This window comes from Pseudochaenichthys georgianus, unplaced genomic scaffold (assembly GCF_902827115.2).
Source record: "Pseudochaenichthys georgianus unplaced genomic scaffold, fPseGeo1.2 scaffold_437_arrow_ctg1, whole genome shotgun sequence".
NCBI lineage: Eukaryota > Metazoa > Chordata > Actinopteri > Perciformes > Channichthyidae > Pseudochaenichthys > Pseudochaenichthys georgianus.
Window position 1 is genome coordinate 84,278 of NW_027263002.1, and position 20,978 is coordinate 105,255.

Below are 20,978 nucleotides of genomic sequence, written 5' to 3' on the forward strand. Positions count from 1 at the left end.
AGCTCTGAATCAGGCCAGTCATTCTGAAAGCTCTGAATCAGGCCAGTCATTCTGAAAGCTCTGAATCAGGCAAGTCATTCTGAAAGCTCTGAATCAGGCCAGTCATTCTGAAAGCTCTGAATCAGGCAAGTCATTCTGAAAGCTCTGAATCAGGCAAGTCATTCTGAAAGCTCTGAATCAGGCAAGTCATTCTGAAAGCTCTGAATCAGGCAAGTCATTCTGAAAGCTCTGAATCAGGCCAGTCATTCTGAAAGCTCTGAATCAGGCCAGTCATTGTGAAAGCTCTGAATCAGGCAAGTCATTCTGAAAGCTCTGAATCAGGCCAGTCATTCTGAAAGCTCTGAATCAGGCCAGTCATTCTGAAAGCTCTGAATCAGGCCAGTCATTCTGAAAGCTCTAAATCAGGCAAGTCATCCTGAAAGCTCTGAATCAGGCCAGTCATCCTGAAAGCTCTGAATCAGGCAAGTCATCCTGAAAGCTCTGAATCAGGCCAGTCATCCTGAAAGCTCTGAATCAGGCAAGTCATTCTGAAAGCTCTGAATCAGGCCAGTCATTCTGAAAGCTCTGAATCAGGCCAGTCATTCTGAAAGCTCTGAATCAGGCAAGTCATTCTGAAAGCTCTGAATCAGGCCAGTCATTCTGAAAGCTCTGAATCAGGCCAGTCATTCTGAAAGCTCTGAATCAGGCCAGTCATTCTGAAAGCTCTGAATCAGGCCAGTCATCCTGAAAGCTCTGAATCAGGCCAGTCATCCTGAAAGCTCTGAATCAGGCAAGTCATCCTGAAAGCTCTGAATCAGGCCAGTCATCCTGAAAGCTCTGAATCAGGCAAGTCATTCTGAAAGCTCTGAATCAGGCAAGTCATTCTGAAAGCTCTGAATCAGGCAAGTCATCCTGAAAGCTCTGAATCAGGCAAGTCATTCTGAAAGCTCTGAATCAGGCAAGTCATTCTGAAAGCTCTGAATCAGGCAAGTCATTCTGAAAGCTCTGAATCAGGCCAGTCATTCTGAAAGCTCTGAATCAGGCAAGTCATTCTGAAAGCTCTGAATCAGGCAAGTCATTCTGAAAGCTCTGAATCAGGCCAGTCATTCCACCAATACATGCTTTCATTAATAATGCAATATTTACTGGCATGAATCCTCTAGGAGCGATTGATGCAGTTTGATCAGCCTGTTTTCAAGTGAACTTGTTTGACTGTCAGTTCATAGTTAGTTTCATTTCAAATATCCCATCTGGTCCGTACAATTCCTAATCTTACTGTAACATTAAACTGGATGTAACTATCCTAATCTAAAGATTTAGTTCATCCATAGTTATGGATTATGTGAAATGTTGAAGAGTTTGCAAAAGTCAGTTACTGTGGTCTCTTGTCAGAATGCAGATGGATCAGACGGTCACTGATCCACGGTCTACCCGGACTGCTCCACATGCAGCAGACTGGAGGGGGGCTCACTTTAAAGGGAGTGCGTTGATCTGTTGGTAATGCCTGGGGTTCTGGTGGGCATGTAAACTAATGCATAATGCTGCGCTATACTTTGTGGCCTCACCAGGTTGCTAGCGACGCTTATTGTTTAGGTGTCTTTTAATAAGCAGGTAGTCATATCATTAGCTAGAACTAGCTGGATCTGATCGATATGGACATAAACGCGAGTGCAGTCTAATCTGAGGAGAGAGAGAGATCAGCTGCTGCTGACGAGTAGACACGCAGCTCTGCATGATCACAGAACAGAACACACACTTCAGGTTAGAATATTACACGTAGCTATTTTAATACCTCTCAAACTACCGTAACTAGTTATAGATATGTTTAGTTTCACTGTCGGTCACTCATTACTGATCTGCGAGCTGCATGAGACTGACGGGCTGTCAGGAGAAGGAGAGCGCTCCGTTTATTATTCCGTGTTATTGTAAGTTACTGTTCACTTTTGAATAATGTAGTTAATCTACTATAATTAGTTTGTTTAATATCGAATCATATACATTTGTTTTAAAGCTCAATAAATAACAAAGAAGACCTTTGACCGGCACTTTTCAAATTTTGTCCGGAAGATTTCAGCTTTAACAGACATGTTGACCGGCACATAAGTATTCCAACGGGAACTCTGGTGTGTGTGTGTGTGTGTGTGTGTGTGTGTGTGTGTGTGTGTGTGTGTGTGTGTGTGTGTGTGTGTGTGTGTGTGTGTGTGTGTGTGTGTGTGTGTGTGTGTGTGTGTGTGTGTGGTGTGTGTGTGTGTGTGTGTGTGTGTGTGTGTGTGTGTGTGTGTGTGTGTGTGTGTGTGTGTGTGTGTGTGTGTGTGTGTGTGTGTGTGTGTGTGTGTGGTGTGTGTGTGTGTGTGTGTGTGTGTGTGTGTGTGTGTGTGTGTGTGTGTGTGTGTGTGTGTGTGTGTGTGTGTGTGTGTGTGTGTGTGTGTGTGTGTGTGTGTGTGTGTGTGTGATACAGGCGTATGGCCGTGAGTCATGAAGCCATACAGGGCAGGGTGAGCTCTGGAATGTGTGACAGAGCTCACCGAGGGGGGGGTGGTTTTGGCTAGACGTGTGTGTGTGGTTCATCATCAAGCGGAAACTCAGAGGAACAAACAATGTGCTGCCCCTTGTACATAGTCCAGACCCTCTCAGTTCCTGTGCTCCCTCTCCTCCCTCCCTCTCTCCTCTACTTATGACTCGCAGCACCAGGAAGTCCTTGAAAAGTCTGGAAACAGTTTGTATTATTTAAATTGGAAAACTTGTACCCGCCAGCCCAAGACTCAAAGATGTACTGTCATATATGCAATAGCTATAGCTTGACTATGGAAACCTGAGGCCCTCTGCTCCTCCAACAATGCAGCATAAGCACCTTGACATACAACTAACCAATAGTGCAAGAACCAGAAATGAAATGGTGCCGTAAACGCTGCGTGTCCAACCCTTTCTTTTCCTGTATTGTTTAAAGCTCTTTCAAATCATAAGTCGAATAAATCCATAAACAGTATTTATGGATTGCTTTTCTCTCTTTCTCCTGCACGTCCATATCCTAAAGATAAGGCTTATAGGTAAACATTGCGATCTGCATGCTACCTAATTAACAAGCCGGTTTGGATTCCAACAGTCTAATCATTTGTTTAAGATCTGAGATGTTGCAGCAGTTTAACCAGACTCTTCTGGTGTTTTGAATTCAGCCCTGAGCAGCACAACATGATATCAGACTTCCTGAGAAACTGCTAACTCACACGGGGTTTTAGAATTCACCAAATAACAGCCGAGGCCACCTCAGGACACGCACACGCTCTGTGGACACACACACTTGTAAGCGGTGTTAGGCAGGAAGTATTGAGTGCTCTCTTTTGACACTTTCTTTTACACTCTTGGTTCTTCTGTCAATGTGTCTCTGTGCACGCCACCTTTCTGCCCGTTGTGTGTCTCATCTGCTTTTCTCTCCTGCTACTTCAGGGGAAGCACGGTGTGTGAGTCGTGTTTCACATTCCTGTGCTGAGAACACACACACAATGGACACAATTGTGTAGCTTTTATTTCAATTTTTTTGTTATCCATGAACAAAACTTTGGTTGAAAAATTAGAATAACATGATAATACAAATGATTAGACAATGAATAAGACTTGCTTTTATAAGTGTGTGTGTGTGTGTGTGTGTGTGTGTGTGTGTGTGTGTGTGTGTGTGTGTCACCAAGTCGCTGTGACAGGCAGTTAAATGCGTTGCCTTATAAGGTAAAAGCTTGTGAGGCGGGTTGAGAGGAGGAGGGGCAGGAAGAGCCTGTTACCGTGACAATGCTGTCTGCTGCCGGGCAACTCGGCCGGCCTGAAACTCCTGTTTGGCCACATTTTCTCTCTTTCACACACACACACACACACACACACACACACACACACACACACACACACACACACACACACACACATACATACATACATACATACATACATACATACATACATACATACATACACACATGCCATGTTTTGGTGTAGCTCTAGTCATTCTGTATGCCTTCAGACCTTGATGTCCTAGCTTGATGATCAGCAGTGTGACTGTAGCAGTCAGATGCAGCGAGGCTGCCAGCAGAGCACGTTTTCTGGCTCAGGTCTCAGGTGTGCCCCCCCCCTAATGATTACAATAATGCAGCACTGAGTAACTGTGTTGGGGGCTGAGATTAGCAATGACTCATTGTATTTATAGTGGCGTTTCCTCGCACTGAGGTGGATGCATTCACATGCTAGGCAGACGGATACCATGTGCCTGGAGAGGCATTGAGCACACATTAGTTGCAGGAATATTCAACTCTAATTTGATAAATGAGTTCTCTAGATGAATACAAAAGAAGAAGTTCAGTTCCCCCACAACAATGACTTCTCCTTTCTGTCCGATAGCTTCCTCCAGCACGCTCAGCTGCTCTCAGGTGCTTTTGATCAGGCATGGTGATAAATGGACTCTGAGTTATGTGGGGTTCAGAAAGCATCATCCTTAGAACCGGCCTCTGCTTTCAGAACACACTCTTACTCACAACATGACCATAAGATCGTGGTGTTGTTGCAGCTTCAGCATAGGGGATAGGGATGTTTATTGAACTTCGGTTTAACACATGTGGCTCTGCCGCTCAGCGCTGCGGCTTGCTTCAGTCTGTGTCTGCGTTCTTTCGCACCTGCCTGTAATCTGAGAAGGTCCCGCCTCTCTGGCTGGCTCCCGCCCGGAACATCTTCAGTGTTGATTGACACTTCAGTAATAGCCTATCAGATAGCGCTGTGGGCGGGACATTGCTCGTGTACACAGAGTGGTGACTGCAGCCAGAGAAACGGCCGCATCAGAGCCAAAGTTTTATAATAATAATAATAGATTTAATTTGTTAGCGCTTTTACAGGTGCTCAAAGACGCTTTACATATATAGTGAAAAGAAAAGGAAGGAACAACAAATAAATATATAGTTGAAGTCAAATAATACAAAAACAATCACACATTAAAAGCCAGATTGAAGAGGTGAGTTTATCGGCAATTTGATAATAAAAAAAAAGGCCGATACCGATAATCGGTCAAATGCGGAATATCGGCCCCGATAATCGGCCAGGCCCCTAGTACTTTGCAACAGTAACACATGGATCATGTGCATGTATCAACAAAGAGAATAGGTGCAACCAATAGGCGGTGAAGGTGGTCATTTAAAAAGCACATGAAAGCGTGTTGCTGATGGTGTGCGTTTGACTCCTCATTTGGACCACCTCTGTGTTCTGTTCCACACATTGAGCCACGTTTCACATACACAAGATCAGATCAACTTTACTCTCCGTCACAGAGCATGAATTGTGCTTTTACACGTCAAAATCTAACAAGTAGTCCTGCTTGGCATGAGCTCTTATGAGCTTTTACATCAGCCATCACGCCATTCCTCTTCATCATCGTCAGTCGTTACTCAACACATTTCTATGTACAGGCAAAGACACACCCAACGTGAAGTGCGACTCTTTCTCTGGAACAGGTTGAAACACATGAGATCACGTCCACATGTCAGAGGTTCACGAGGTTTCAAGAGACACAAGAATCTGAACAAATAGTCAGTTCATATAGCTTTGTATAACCTGCTTTTCAATCCAAGTTAAATGATTTATTTTGTTGTTATTTTGCCTTTCTCCAGTAATCCTCCGGATGTATTTTAAGAATCCTAAAGTTTGGCAGTTTCCCGGAGGCACTAGATAAACACTAGTTTTCTTCTTACTGCAAGTTTCCCAGATGTTTGTGGGGTCATGTCTCAGGTTACTAGTTTTACCAGCTGCCAGATGCCTTTTTAACATATCTTTTTATTTGGAAAAGACGCCCAGAAGAAGGCTTTTTGCGCCACTGTGCGAGTTGTTACCAAGCTCTATCTGAACATGAAAGCATCCTCTGTTTTCAGAATGTTATCATGAAATAGCAATCTGATCAAAACAAGTGTAAGCATTAGCTTGTCGATTGACTTGGAACTTTTCATCTTTTTAATATATATATACTATTTTCTTTGACTATAGAATCATCAGTGTTTCTCTCACGCCGTACAGAGCAGAGCTGGCACCCCGGTCTGTTGGACATGAAGACAACAGAACGCTCTAACAGATCCACGTGGAGTGATTCCGTTTCCTCCCGTCTGAGCTGATCAACAGCAGGGCTGCTGAACTGTCGCCGAGCTCTGGAAACATTCAGCGGGCGCTTCTAGAAAAGGCGGACACAAACAGCTGACGCTTTGCCCTGCCAAATGCAATCGGGCCTGCCAACCTCCTGATTGGAACACACACACACACACACACACACACACACACACACACACACACACACACACACACACACACACACACACACACACACACACACACACACACACACGTGGGTGTAGTAATAACAATGACCTCAGCTCGTTCAGAGCTCTGGTTCTGTGGTGGGAGGTCAGGCCGAGGAAAGAAGGGGATCACCACTCTGGCTCCCGGTGCTGCTCCAGCTGTAAATCTCTATGACCCACATTTCAGTCAGAAAAGGCAGAAGTTAACTGCGTCGAGGTCAAAGGAGACGTTCAAACAGTCCCAGATCTCTGACTGGGGATTATTCAACAAGTTGAAGCGTGAATAGCGTGCTGGGGCAATGAGCACAAGGTCAGTGTTGTTCTACATCTGACTGTTTCTCTCCGCACAGACATGAACCTGTATCTCACCATCAGCCGGCCTTTCTGTGTCCTTCTGATACAAGTCCTGCCCTTTGTGTAGGGAATTGTATGGCAGTTTCCTGTTGTTCTCCTCAGTCTGTACTGGTATAGCTTTAAGGTATTGCGCCCTCTGTACCAAGTAGTTTTGGAATTTGTCCATACCGACATTCAATCTTTCATTTTCCTATTCATTTAAATGTTTACTTTGTTTCAAGTGGTTTCTAAATGTTATCCCAATTCTGATGACCAGATATGTTTCCGTAGAAGCAGTTGAATAGGTGACACATCTCCATACGTCATGTGCGGTAGTGTGTGACCGTATTTCTCTAAGAGCAGTGGAAGCGTTCCAACTGAGAATACATGTGGGTTGTGAAATGAGGGCCTGGCTGAGTCACTCTGTGGGCAGGCCTCCACCGTTACACAGCGTCTATGCAACACCTGTGCTGGTAATCTTTAACTCGAGGCGTGGCTTCTGGAAGTAAGGATGTGGAGTATGTTGTTTTTTTTCATTCACATTTTGATTCTAGGACAGCGTACAAATAAAATGTACACTGAAGTGTTTTGAGCCTTTATTCCCATGTAGTTGGTTCCTTCAGTCAGGTGGGAACAAGAAGAGAGGACATGTCATTATGTGGTTCAGCTCAGTCCCCTCTGCAGACATCCTGCTCTCTGTGTCTCTCACCGTCTCTCTGTGTCTCTCACCGTCTCTCTGCGTCTCTCACCGTCTCTCTGTGTCTCTCACCATCTCTCTGTGTCTCACCTCAGCTTTCTACATGAGTCACCTCAGCTTTTTTAAATCATCAGGCCTCTACTAAGTTCCTGTGCACTTTCTTTGTTGAACCCATTGTCATGGTGACGCCTGATTGGACAGGAAGGCTTTATATCTTCAGATGGCTAATGTTAAGTTTCCTCAGGGGTTAATGTTTTACGTCTTGTCCAGTTGGATTCATTCACTGCATTCCTGTGGAATTAACATGAACATCCTCCCGCCCCCGCGGTTTCCTGTGCTGTGCCTCTAAAGACAGGAAGTGTATTCCTTGGCTACTGATTGGCTGAGGAGAAGTGATGGTGCGATATGAGAGAAACAGACGCACACTAATGTCAGGAGTGCTGACCCCTCCTCTGTGACCTTGATTGGTGTCTCATGTCGTTCTTCTCCTCACTGCTCATTTCAGACGACCTAGCATTTTCTGTTATCCACAAAACGGTGTCTTCCAGTGTGTGGGCGAGAGATGGGAAAGGACGCCCATCGTGAAATGGCTTATTATGATATAGAGCCCCCCCCACATGTTATAGCTTATCAGCTTAAAGTGAAGATTTTCAATAGAAGTTGATTCTAAAGAGTGTTTGTGTCTTACGTGAATCACTCATGACTTGATAAACAATGACTGAAGTTAAAGGCCGTCCCTTAGTTACCTCCAAACACTCAACATGAAATCTTCACACTCTTTGATACATTTGTATTCACACAACTTTCACTTCATTGTGTGCTGCAGAAATATTAATGATTTAAATATTTCAAAGCTCCCCAAGAGGTTGAGGCATACAGAGGAACATTATTAACATCCAAGTGAAGTCAAGGAACAGATTTAGTTCCCTGCTCTGAGGGGATGTGGATGTTTCTGGATTCTCATCTGAGGCAAGGTACGAGAGACGGAAGTGATGAGAAGGAGATGAAGTAGGAAGGGAGTGAGAGGGAGGACTCAGACTCCCTCTCACTCCTGGCTTCCCTTCCCTGCGATGCAGAGTTGGCACTCGTTCAAAGAGAACTGTTGAGGTTTGTTTTGCCAGCTGAAGTGGGAGGAGTCTCGGCACCAGCCTATTGGTGCATCTGTGGCAACAGTAGATCAAATGATCGGGGGGGGGGGAAGTCCTTCACATCTGGACAGCTAATCCATGACATTTGCATACAAATACATCTGTTTGGTATACTCAAAACAATAGTACTTGTGTGTGTATTTAGTATGGTTTTATGAAATGTTTTTCTTTACAATCCAAGCTTCTGCTGTGCTTTTTGAAATGCAGCCTCGTGTCTGCGGTCACAGAAATCACAGCAAGAAAGAAATAAGAAATGTTTCTTACTTGAGAAATAATTAAATCTTTCTTCTTTCAATAAGATGCTCTAGAGATGTTGTTAATATTTTTAACACCAGACTGGGTTTAAGCAGAATTCAGCATTTCATATTGTTCTTGAATGTTAACATCATGAATGAAGTTCAGATTCAGCAGCACACAGTATTTCAAACCTTCACCCTTTTGACATGGCCCTTAACGTTAGCTAGGTCTCCTCTCCTCTACTACCCCCTCCCGGCGCTGAGGAGGAGACCCTGTTCTGTTCTGGGTTCAGGATCAAAGACTTGGAGTACACCTCACAGCCCCCCCTTCTTCCATCATGTAATCCCAGGAAGAGTCCCAATGCCTCATTACATGTATTTATCCCCTCACCCTCTTCCTGCGCAGAGCGGTCACCATAGCACTCAAAGGAACCACACAGACTCATTCATCGGACCGAACCGAGCCTGGTCTCCGTCCAGCTCTCCCAGCTCTCAGAGTCTGGGTCGCTCTCAGAGTCTGGGTCGCTCTCAGAGTCTGGGTCGCTCTCAGAGTCTGGGTCGCTCTCCCAGCTCTCAGAGTCTGGGTAGCTCGCCAGCTCTCAGACTCTGGGTCGCTCTCAGAGTCTGGGTCGCTCTCCCAGCTCTCAGAGTCTGGGTAGCTCTCCCAGCTCTCAGAGTCTGGGTAGCTCTCCAGCTCTCAGAGTCTTGGTAGCTCTCCCAGCTCTCAGAGTCTGGGTAGCTCTCCAGTTCTCAGAGTCTTGGTAGCTCTCCCAGCTCTCAGAGTCTGGGTAGCTCTCCAGCTCTCAGAGTCTTGGTAGCTCTCCCAGCTCTCAGAGTCTGGGTAGCTCTCCAGCTCTCAGAGTCTTGGTAGCTCTCCCAGCTCTCAGAGTCTGGGTAGCTCTCCAGCTCTCAGAGTCTGGGTAGCTCTCCAGCTCTCAGAGTCTGGGTAGCTCTCCAGCTCTCAGAGTCTGGGTAGCTCTCCCAGCTCTCAGAGTCTGGGTAGGTCTCCCAGTTCTCAGAGTCTGGGTAGCTCTCCCAGCTCTCAGAGTCTTGGTAGCTCTCCTAGCTCTCAGAGTCTGGGTAGCTCTCCCAGCTCTCAGAGTCTGGGTAGCTCTCCCAGCTCTCAGAGTCTGGGTAGCTCTCCCAGCTCTCAGAGTCTGGGTAGCTCTCCAGCTCTCAGAGTCTGGGTAGCTCTCCCAGCTCTCAGAGTCTGGGTAGCTCTCCAGCTCTCAGAGTCTGGGTCGCTCTCCCAGCTCTCAGAGTCTGGGTCGCTCTCCCAGCTCTCAGAGTCTGGGTCGCTCTCCTCAGAGTGTAAGTTGCCACATTTGTCTTAAAGACTTGGAACATTAAATGAAACATTGATGCTATCTGTTTTAAGGCTCTGCTGTCAATTGTTACATTGAGTTGTATCGACCTTTTTAAAAAGAATATCCATTTCTTTCATGTGGCCTTTGAGGGGCCAGAGCGTCCACGCATACTTTGGAGGATTCATATCTGCAACAGGGCTTTGTGTTAACCGGTAACGGGGCGCTGCTCTCTCACTTTCAGCGTGGCCCTCACACCAAAAAGCCGCTTCTCTGTAAAAGTGATGCTAGAAAACAGCATTTCTGTTGGTCAACACCGGCGACACTAAGGCTGCTATATGTTTATGTAGCAATAATACATATCTTTTCTAAATGTCTCCAGTACCGATAAAGAGACGGATAACGTGGAGCTTAACGGTACCACGGTCTCTAATAATTCAGCCCCGGGGCCCCTTTAGTACCGGGGATGATTGATTAAAGACCGTGGTACCGTTAAGAAGCGCCCTACTCCCAGCAGGGCGCAGGTCTAAGCTGAAGGCCTGGTGCAGACGCAGTGGATGAGTCCATGACCCTGGCGCTTTGTAAGGAGCAGTGTCAACATATGTTCATGCAACAGTGGAGCAACACGGCCCGACGCCCAGCGTGTCCACACCATGTGGAAATATCCACTCTCAGATTGCAACTGAGTTACAGCAATGGTGCGTTCACTGCACGAATGTAAGGTGCAGCGAAATGTGGTGATGGACATGAAGTATGTTGGTCAACAATAGTTCAGATTTGCGCAGAAAACGTCTTTAATTCAAGTCCGTTTCGTATCTCACACACACGCACGCGCACACACATACACACGCACGCACACACGCACGCGCACACACATACACATACACACACACACACACACACACACACACACACACACACACAGCGGTGTTGTAACCCGACCCCTGGCCCGACTCTTTGAGCAACAAAGACAGGAAGAGGCATAAATAAATGAACAAATAACCACATTGCTCCACACATTACCCCCTCCCCCTCCCCCTCCTCCCCCACTTATTTCCTCTCCTCTATCCTGTTTCTCCACTTGTAGGTCTCCCCATAACACAGTATCTCTTCTCTAAAGGCCACCAGGCTGCGGCCGTTAGTTTGCAGGTAAACGTGTTTCTATGAATAGAATGCATTTGAGACGAGCCTCAGCAGATGAGAGACTTGCTTTGCTACAGAGACATGTAGACTAGGAAGGATGAGCATCTGTGAGAGTGAAGAACGCTTGATGTCTCTTTAGTCAGCATGGTCCATGTGAGAGACTAAGACTGTGTGGGGGGGGGGGTATAGAAATGCGACAGCCGGCTCTGGTTACCCAGAATGCTCCCACACACAATCGGAGCCCACACTAGTCTTAATGACTTCCTCTTCATCCTCTCTCCTCCTCCTCCTCCTCCTCCTCCTCCTCCTCCTCCTCCTCCTCCTCCTCCTCCTCCTCCTCCTCCTCCTCCTCCTGCAGTGCTGGCAAGCTATTGTTAGAATGGATTCACACTTGGCACTGCACATTATAAAGTACGGTTGTAGTTGAAAGTCTGCTTCAGAGCACGTGACTCTTTCCCCACGGTGTTCAGATTGGAGTAGACGGTTGTTGGGACCAAGTCACTACGAGATTCAGACATGATGGCATTTGTAAAAGAATTCCCGCTTTCCCACATTCATTACTCTCCCACTGCTTCCTCCTCCTCCTCCTCCTCCTCCTCCTCCTCCTCCTCCTCCTCCTCCTCCTCCTCCTCCTCCTCCTCTCGATCACTTCCTGCCCCACTCCCCCCTCTGCATTTCCTCCCCTCCTGCCCTGCTTCCTTACCCCCCCCTCTCCTTTCCTGTTTCTGTGAGCAGCATATCTCCCCAGAGAGCTGCGTCTGTCGGGACAGGGTGTCTGAAGCTCGCTGACAACGGGGTGTGTTGAACTCGCATCTTGTCTGAGGAGCATTAGGCCAGCAGAGAAGCATGCAGCCATTACAAGTGTGTGAGGTGTGTGTGCTCTGTCCACACACGCAGCCTTCCAGCACATGAGGCAGAGCGACGCTCCCTCAGACTGTGTGTGTGCCCTCGTGTTAATGATGACCTGTCCAGACGTGAGAGGGTAACGGTGACCCCAGAAGATCCTCTGCCCCCCCCTCATTGTGATGAGCAGTCCTCCGGTGACCGCTAGTCAGGACATGAACACTTCCTCTCTGTGTAGAACCACACTACATATGGCCGCAGCATGCTTTGAGTCAAGTGTGTGTGTGTGTGTGTGTGTGTGTGTGTGTGTGTGTGTGTGTGTGTGTGTGTGTGTGTGTGTGTGTGTGTGTGTGTGTGTGTGTGTGTGTGTGTGTGTGTGTGTGTGTGTGTGTGTGTGTGTGTGTGTGTGTGTGTGTGTGTGTGTGTGTGTGTGTGTGTGTGTGTGTGTGTGTGTGTGTGTGTGTGTGTGTGTGTGTGTGTGTGTGTGTGTGTGTGTGTGTGTGTGTGTGTGTGTGTGTGTGTGTGTGTGTGTGTGTGTGTGTGTGTGTGTGTGTGTGTGTGTGTGTGTGTGTGTGTGTGTGTGTGTGTGTGTGTGTGTGTGTGTGTGTGTGTGTGTGTGTGTGTGTGTGTGTGTGGCTCCCTAGTAGCTCCTTCTCAGCCCAGTAGTTGTCCCAAAGAAGCACGATAGACCCTCGCAGACCCCCCCCCCACTAGAGACAGGGTCGTGCTCCTGCTGGGACTGCAGCAGATCTCCAGCAGCAGGCTGCATCTCCTCTTACTCTGCTGAATGAAGGAAGCTGCAATGGAATCTAGAATGCCGCTTTCTTTTCTGTGGTGTGTGCGTGTTTTAATTGTGGGTCTAGATTTTGTCTCAGCTCAGCGTGGTTGTAAAAAACAAGTTGTCATGTTTATTTTTGAAGTGGAGTTTTAGGAATTTGTGTTTCTGGACCGTGTGTGTCTCGTGGTTTGCTTGAATGAACAGTTTGCTCTAAAGGAGTTGAATCCCATGTGGAGTGGAACATGTTGTGGAACATGTTGTGGAACATGTAGTGGAACATGGAGTGGAACATGGAGTGGAACATGGAGTGGAACATGGAGTGGAACATGGCGTGGAACACGGCGTGGAACACGGCGTGGAACACGGCGTGGAACACGGCGTGGAACACGGCGCGGAACACGGCGCGGAACATGTCGTGGTTTGCGGCGTGGAACATGTCGTGGTTTGCTTCAAGTCATTGTGATATGGGTAATTCTTAGCTCCAAGGTGTTGAAAATATCAATTGTATATTTTTTATGAAAACACTTTCACCAGACGATGATAAGAAATGACGAGCACATCAACTAACGCTTTAGACGTTTGATAGATTGAAGAATGATTGTGATTAATGTTTGTTGTTGTTTGTGAATGCAGAACCCGGCAGCAAACGGTGTTTAGCCAAGGAACCTTCAGAGTAAATGATCTTTCAGACACACTTCTCTTGTCCATTAGTTGCATCAAAAATGTAACAATGTGCACGTTTTCTTTTTTTGCGTCAAGCAGACAAAACGTTGTCACATGACATAATAATAATAATTCCTTACATTTATTACAGCGCTTTTCCAGATGCTCAAAGCGCTTTACAAATACACATTACACATGAGGTAGTTGGCCCCGCCTGACATGGCAGCCACACCATATGAAGTGACTGCACATAAGAAGCATCCATCATGCAGCCCTAGTAAAAGTCATGGCCTGCTCTCCTGTGTGGACATGCAGATACTCTGCGTTTTATAAGTGTCAACACGGGAAGATGTTGGTCTGCTCCAGATGTTGAAGCACAAGCACCAACCTGTGTTCTGCTTGAAGCCAAGAGAGGGACGATGGTGTCAGTGCTGCCGTGTCTCACGCCGCAGCCCTTTTTAATGGCTGGGCCTCTAAGAATAGGAGCCTTGTGTCAGGCCAAACTGTTGCTGAGCTGCACTCACAGGCCAGCACGGTTTGGCCCAACCTAGTCTGGTTCAGCCAGTCCATGGCTCCATCAAAGTTCCTTGAGTTGTCCCCCCTGCCAGCAGGTCCCCGTAAAACTCCCTAAACCAGCAGCACAAATATGCTTCTTGTGTGTCAACCTGCCATCTGCTAACTTCTTCTTCTGACCCCCGCAGGCGTAACGTTCTTACAACAGGCCGTTACACCTTGGAAGTTGTTCAATTCAGCCTATGCAACATTGTTGGGTTCTCTGCTGTGCCAATGGCGCAACAGGGATTTCAGTGCCTTGCTCAAGGGCATGTTAACATTAAAGGTCCCATGACATGCTTTTCTGGTTATTACCTGTCCCCTTGTGTGTTATGTAGCGCTTTCTGCACGTAAACGCTCTGCAGAGTCACAAACCCTCAAAGTGCACCCTGGGAGTAAAAGTCTAACACAGAAAATACCTAGTCTGTGCTGCCCCAGAACGCAACGTCCCGCCAACACGGCCCCCAGACCCCACGAAGCATTCTCATCTGATTGTCATTACTGGTGTCATTTCCTGGTTGCTAACAAACGGCATTGAAACACATAAACACTGATGTTCCGCTGTAACGGTGGTGGACTCATCAGCACAGTGGGCGAGCTGACCAATCAGAGCACAGTGGGCTCACAGGGAGGGGGGGGAGGAGCTCCAACAAGCCGTTTAGGACAGAGTGAATACACATCACGGGAAGTCTTCTTCGCTGCTTTTGTGGCAGACTACAGCGCCACTTACAGGCCTGGCTTATGTACTACAGCGTCTCCAGCGCTTTCGAGCGGTAATGGCCGGCCGTGGCCCAACCCCACATTCCCCTGATAGGTGGAGAGTTGGCCATATAGGCGGAGCTCCTCGTTCCTGACGTCAGAGAATGTTCAAATCTGTATCAGATCCGTTGCAGCCCCGTTTTTAGAGATTTGGGTACAGAGGAAAATAGAGCGTTGTGTTTTCTGACACTTGGTGAGTTCCCTGACACACCGGGGACACATGTTCATGTATGAAAGACGTACACAGGTGCATTTTGCATGATAGGTCCCCTTTAAATCCAAAATATTCCCACACCGGAGATGTGGTATTAGGTTTTGCAACCACTTCCATTTAACTTCAAAATCCCCTCTAGTAAGTCACACGTCGTCTCCTGCTTGTCTCTATATTATTAATTTGGCTGCTGCACGCGGAGTGCCCTGACCTGGCTGTGTGTCCTGACCTGGCTGTGTGAGCCCCGCCCCTCACAATGCTGGTCACATCCTTATGTAAACAAACACGCATGTAAACAGCAATTTATCGAGGTCAGAAAAGTTATCGAGTCCAGTTTTATTTATCGTACGATAAGTTAATTTATTGATTATCGCGACAGGCCTACTCTAACCCCTTGGACACAGTTCAGAGTTGAAAGACCGTATGGGGGTCGTACTGATGTCTCTGGTCCAGGTATTTATGTGTGTCTTGGTGTTGGAGCAGAGATCAAACAGCTGACCCCATTAGACCCCGGTGGGCTCCCTGTGTTTTCCACACTGCGGCAGTAAAGCAGTGACGAGTCAGCTGTATATCTGCCATGCATGGAGACATGCTGGACATCTTAAACACTTCCAGACACTCTGGGACACAAACGACACCGATGTGTGAACCCCATCACACTTCCTGTGTGCACAATAATGCTACATGGTGAAGTTTAGTAGATCCTAGTTGAAACGCTCCCTGTTTGATAAAATGCTACAAAGATGTGTATTTATTTGCTTGGAGCGAAAACAACATGTTTCAGAGTCGTAACGCTGCTGGAAACACTCGTATTACTAGAGCTCACCTCGATGCAGCACACATGCTATCTCACTGTGTTAACAAAAGTAACACCTAGTTTGTATCATAGACCGTATATATAAAGGCTTGTATAAACGCCCTATGATTCAGATCCTCTCCCAGAATTGAAGGGGTCCTTCCTTGGCCCGCGCTACACCCTTCCACCGCGCTACACCCTTCCACCGCGCTTCACCCTTCCACCGCGCTACACCCTTCCACCGCGCTACACCCTTCCAGCGCGCTACACCCTTCCACCGCGCTACACCCTTCCACCGCGCTTCACCCTTCCACCGCGCTTCACCCTTCCACCGCGCTACACCCTTCCACCGCGCTTCACCCTTCCACCGCGCTACACCCTTCCAGCGCGCTACACCCTTCCACCGCGCTACACCCTTCCAGCGCGCTACACCCTTCCACCGCGCTTCACCCTTCCAGCGCGCTACACCCTTCCACCGCGCTTCACCCTTCCAGCGCGCTACACCCTTCCACCGCGCTACACCCTTCCACCGCGCTTCACCCTTCCACCGCGCTACACCCTTCCACCGCGCTTCACCCTTCCACCGCGCTACACCCTTCCACCGCGCTTCACCCTTCCACCGCGCTACACCCTTCCACCGCGCTACACCCTTCCAGCGCGCTACACCCTTCCAGCGCACTTCACCCTTCCACCGCGCTTTACCCTTCCACCGCGCTACACCCTTCCACCGCGCTGCATCAAAAAGTGTCCTGTAGTCTTTTGGTTATAACGCTTACATTACTTGTCATTTGTTAGACGCTTTTATCCAAAGCGACTTACACAGTACTGTGGACAGTCCCCACAGGAGCACTTTGGGGTGAAGGGTCTCAGGGACACAACGACATGCTGACTGCAGGGGGACTCGAACTTGCTACCACCTGATTCAAAGTCCAGCACACCAACCACTGAGCCACAGCCTCCCTTACGGAAAGACTTGAGCTTCAGGTGTGTAAAATTGCCAGAAGCAGCTTTAAAGGTCCCATGACATGCTTTCTGGTTATCACCCGTCCCCTTGTGTTATGTAGCTCTTTCTGCATGTGAACGCTCTGCAGAGTCACAGACCCTCAAAGTGCACCCTGTAGGGAGGAACACTCTAACACAGAGAAGACCCGTCTGCTGCCCCAGAACGCCTCGCTGGATATAGTGACGTAACGCTGCGGCGCTCCACACACACACACACACACACACACACACACACACACACACACACTCAGCCTTGTATTTTCTCAGCCGCGGTGCTGCACGGCGCTCCGTACACACACTAGGGCTGAACGATTAATCGATTTAAAATTGCGATTTTAAATGATGCAATTATCAAATCGAAAAGCCTGCGATTCTTTTTCTTTTCTTCTAGTGTGTCAGTCATCCACACCAATCAGAAGTGCTGTGCTCCACATGTACCAGCCATTGTTAACCAATCAGAAGTGGCCCATGATAGTAGGTGATGGACAGATTGATCCAATCACCTGCCAAGTGCTTTTGAAATACTTTTCCAAATGGCTTCCAGTGGAGCTTCAGATGGTTTGGTAAAACCACCTGGGTCAGGTTAGCAATGCTCCATCACATGTTTCTATCACAGGGTGAGTCTGAAACTGAAGCTTGACTTTAATGCAACGGAAGTTTCATGTAAGTTTAGTTCTTTCACTCGTAGCTCGGGCTGTGGGGTGCTAGAGACGGGAGTACGTTGATGCGACCTTCCTAGCCGGAGATATGGCCGCATTTTACAATAAACTTCCGTTGGGTCGCTTAAAAAGAAATATCGCAAATCGAATCTCAATTAGATTATTTCCCTAAATCGTGCAGCCCTAACACACACACACACACACACACACACACACACACACACACACACACACACACACACACACACACACACACACACACACACACACACACACGAAGCTCAGGCAGTATTCTCATCTGTTTGTCCTTACTGGTGTCATTTCCTGGTTGCTAACAAACGCCATTGTAAAACATAAACACTGACTCATCAGAACAGAGTGGACGAGCTGACCAATCAGAGCACAGTGGGCTCATAGGGGGGGGCAGGAGCTCCACCAAGCTGTGTAGGACAGAGTGAATACACACAGAGATGCTGTTTGAGAAACCAATGTGAGTTTGGAACATTGAAAATGTAAATGTATTCTAGTAGAGCTCAACAATGGAAGTATGACCAGGAGAGACGGCCGTGACACGGGACCTTTAACATGTTGAACAGTGAGGTCAGAGGAAGGGAGCTGTAGATGGAGGATAAGAGACATGTGACTCAGATGTAACCCTTCTGAACACTGGGATGCAGCTTTGCTACGTCCACGCAGCCTTTAGCTTGTGTCCTCAGGAATCCTCTCCTCCTCTGTCACCAACACAGAGCAGCTGGACAGGACCCACTGCCACTCATCCTATTGGGTCGCTGCCTTTAGCCGTGAGGGTCCGCTGACTTAAACCCTTCAGCCGGTTTAAAGGATGTGTTTCTGACAGGTCAATGCTTCACTGCTTCTGGCATGCAAGCACAACAGAACGTTATGTTGGTTAACATCCCTAGCTTTGTAAATGTTTTGACATTTGAATGTCTTAAAGTTACATATTAAACCTGTTTGAAGCATTTTAAATAATGCTTGTAAAGTGCGGTGTAATAGCTTTGTGTGGCTGAAGTGTTTTACTTCCTCCTGTCCCAGGATGGACATCCCTCTCAGCCGCACACAGGATACTTTAAGCTCCTGATACAGCCGGGGCCGTCCTCTGTCCTCTGTCCTCTGTCCTCAGAGGATGTATAATCTGCAGCGCGTTGTGTTCTAGTTCTAGGTCTCAGCTCTCTGCAGGCGTCTGTGTTTCCTTCTCCACCTCACCACTCCACTCCAGTGGCACTACTCCTGTTGGGACAGCAGACTAGTGAAGCTGCCAATAGCTCAAGGTTCTTTATTTTGTACACAGCGTCCCTAAGCTATTTATATCCAATGTTTCCTAACTTTTGAATATCTTAATTTTGATTTGATATACTTTATGAATCCCCGTGGGAAACGGTTTCTCTGCATGTGACCCGTCCTGTGTTGGGAGCAGTGTGGGGAACGGTGCCTTGCTCAGGGACACCTCGGTAGCACTTGGTCTTGCCGGGACTTGAACTGGTGACCTTCCAGTTACCAAGTCCCATCGACTTCGCCACCACCGCCCGACATCTTGAAAGCAAGATGTGCACCCATGGCACACAACAGGGCTGCTGCATTGCATGTAGCTGAATCCCTGCTAAACGTACCACACTGCCACAGAACCTCTTGGCACTCGGGTCACCAGTTCTTGGTTCCCTGAGCCATCTCTTCCAGTCAAGGAACCTGCAGCTGTTACTCACACGAAGCCTGGAGGGATGGGTTTGGATAAAGCACTTTCAAACTGTTGCAAGCTAGTTGTGTCCCTGTATAATAAATAAAGAGCTTCACAGTGTTTTCCCTTTGAGCATGAGTGACGGTGGCTGCAGCTGCCCTCTGACGCTCTGTGGCACAGGGGGCATTGTCTTTCTGCCCCTAACTTTGTGTGTGTTTGTTTACATGTATCTCCCCTCCCAGTGTGTGTCCAGTCTTAGCTCTATATATATCATTGTGTGAGTTGGTATCGGCGGTCTGGGGAGGGTCAGAGAGAGAGAGAGAGAGAGAGAGAGAGGACAGGGGGCTGAAGAGTGCTAAAGGGTGCTATTCTCCCCCAGGCTCAATGGGTGCTTTGTGCCAGTGGCCACAGTGGGCTGGGGGAGGGAGGGGCAGGGCAGCAGCACCACCCTGTCATAACGTTGTCAACACAACACAAGAGAGAGGCAGGCAGGAGGTGTGAGGTCAACTACGTGCAGACTCTTTCTGGAAAGTTGTCTTCAATATGTACGGGGCAGAACACTGAGAAGTGGAGAATTGGTCATAACTTCAGAGGGCTTCTCTCTGCTGAACATCAGAGGACATGAAACCACTTAAACCTTAGAAGACTTCCCCTTGGACTTGGAAGCTGTGATGGACATTTCAGAATCAGGTTTATTACCGATTAGGTCCACACACACGTGAGGAATTTGCTTTGATGGTGCATACACATGGAAAGAGGAATACGTTTTAAAATGGCAGCAGCATTGTTTTCTAACAACTATTTGAATGATTATTGTTAGACAAAATATTAATATTACAAAAAGCAATGAGGACGTCCCATCCAGAGGACATCAGCAGATGAATGAATAGTCAGTAGCTGCAGCCCTCGTGGATCTGAAGTGAAGGACACATGCTGCTAATCAAAGTAATGATCTTATCAGTGCATCTTTATTGCCAGTCCAAAGGTCACATGTATTTAAGATAAGATGTCGACTGGCGTTCTGGCGCACTTCTTTGATTGAAGCAGATGGCTTTGTCTCGGTCATTCAGTCATTATCAAGTGTATTCTTCCTGCTTCTCTTACTCTTCCTGCTTCCTTTGTCCTCATCCCTTCACCTTATGCACATTGTGTCTTCGAGCTCCATCACATTTTCATTGTTTTAATTGGAATTAAAACACAAATAATAACTGAAACCCACTCATGGTTTCCTGTGATCAGCTTGGAAGTTCCAAGAAGTCAAGTATGTTCATCTGATGGACGAGTCGGCCCTGTGCTTCCTGAGCATCCTGAAGCTCTTTCCTTAGTTGTGAAACGCGTCAGAGAAAAGTCAGTGTTTTGACACGTTGATTTCTGACGAGCCATAAATGAGCGAGTGGCGTGACGAAGCTCCCGCAGCCCCGTGCCGACATCTGTGCCCCAACTGCTCACGATCACATCACTCAGAACACGTTTGTGAAGAATGTTGGCTCACCAGGAGCTGCAGAACATGGACTCAAGCCGCTTCAGATTTCAGTTTCTTTTTCCAGATGTTTGATTCAGTACGCCATCATGACAGATGTGATTCCTGTCGGGGTTTCATGTCTTCAGGGGCATGTATCTGTACGGTTGGCAGTGTTTCCACATGGACATACGGGACAGGCTGTGGTAGCGTTGTGCGTGAGGAGGCTTCACTTTGTGGGAATGATGCTGATTCTGATTTGTTTAAAGATACTTTATTTTTATGACTTATATTTAAAATTGTTCTTTGATATCTACAGTTCTGAACTATATGTATCGTGTTATAACATCTGTCTCCTCCCCATTTCTTCTGCCACTTCCTGTCGTATCAAAGCAACTCCCTGACCTTCCTG

General features: G+C 47.5%; 1 protein-coding gene across 5 annotated transcripts in view; it reads left to right on the plus strand.

Annotated features, from left to right (window-relative positions):
* Positions 1-20,978, plus strand: part of actn4 (actinin, alpha 4) — a 70,512-nt gene that overhangs the window by 24,672 nt on the left and 24,862 nt on the right. The window lies entirely within an intron of this gene.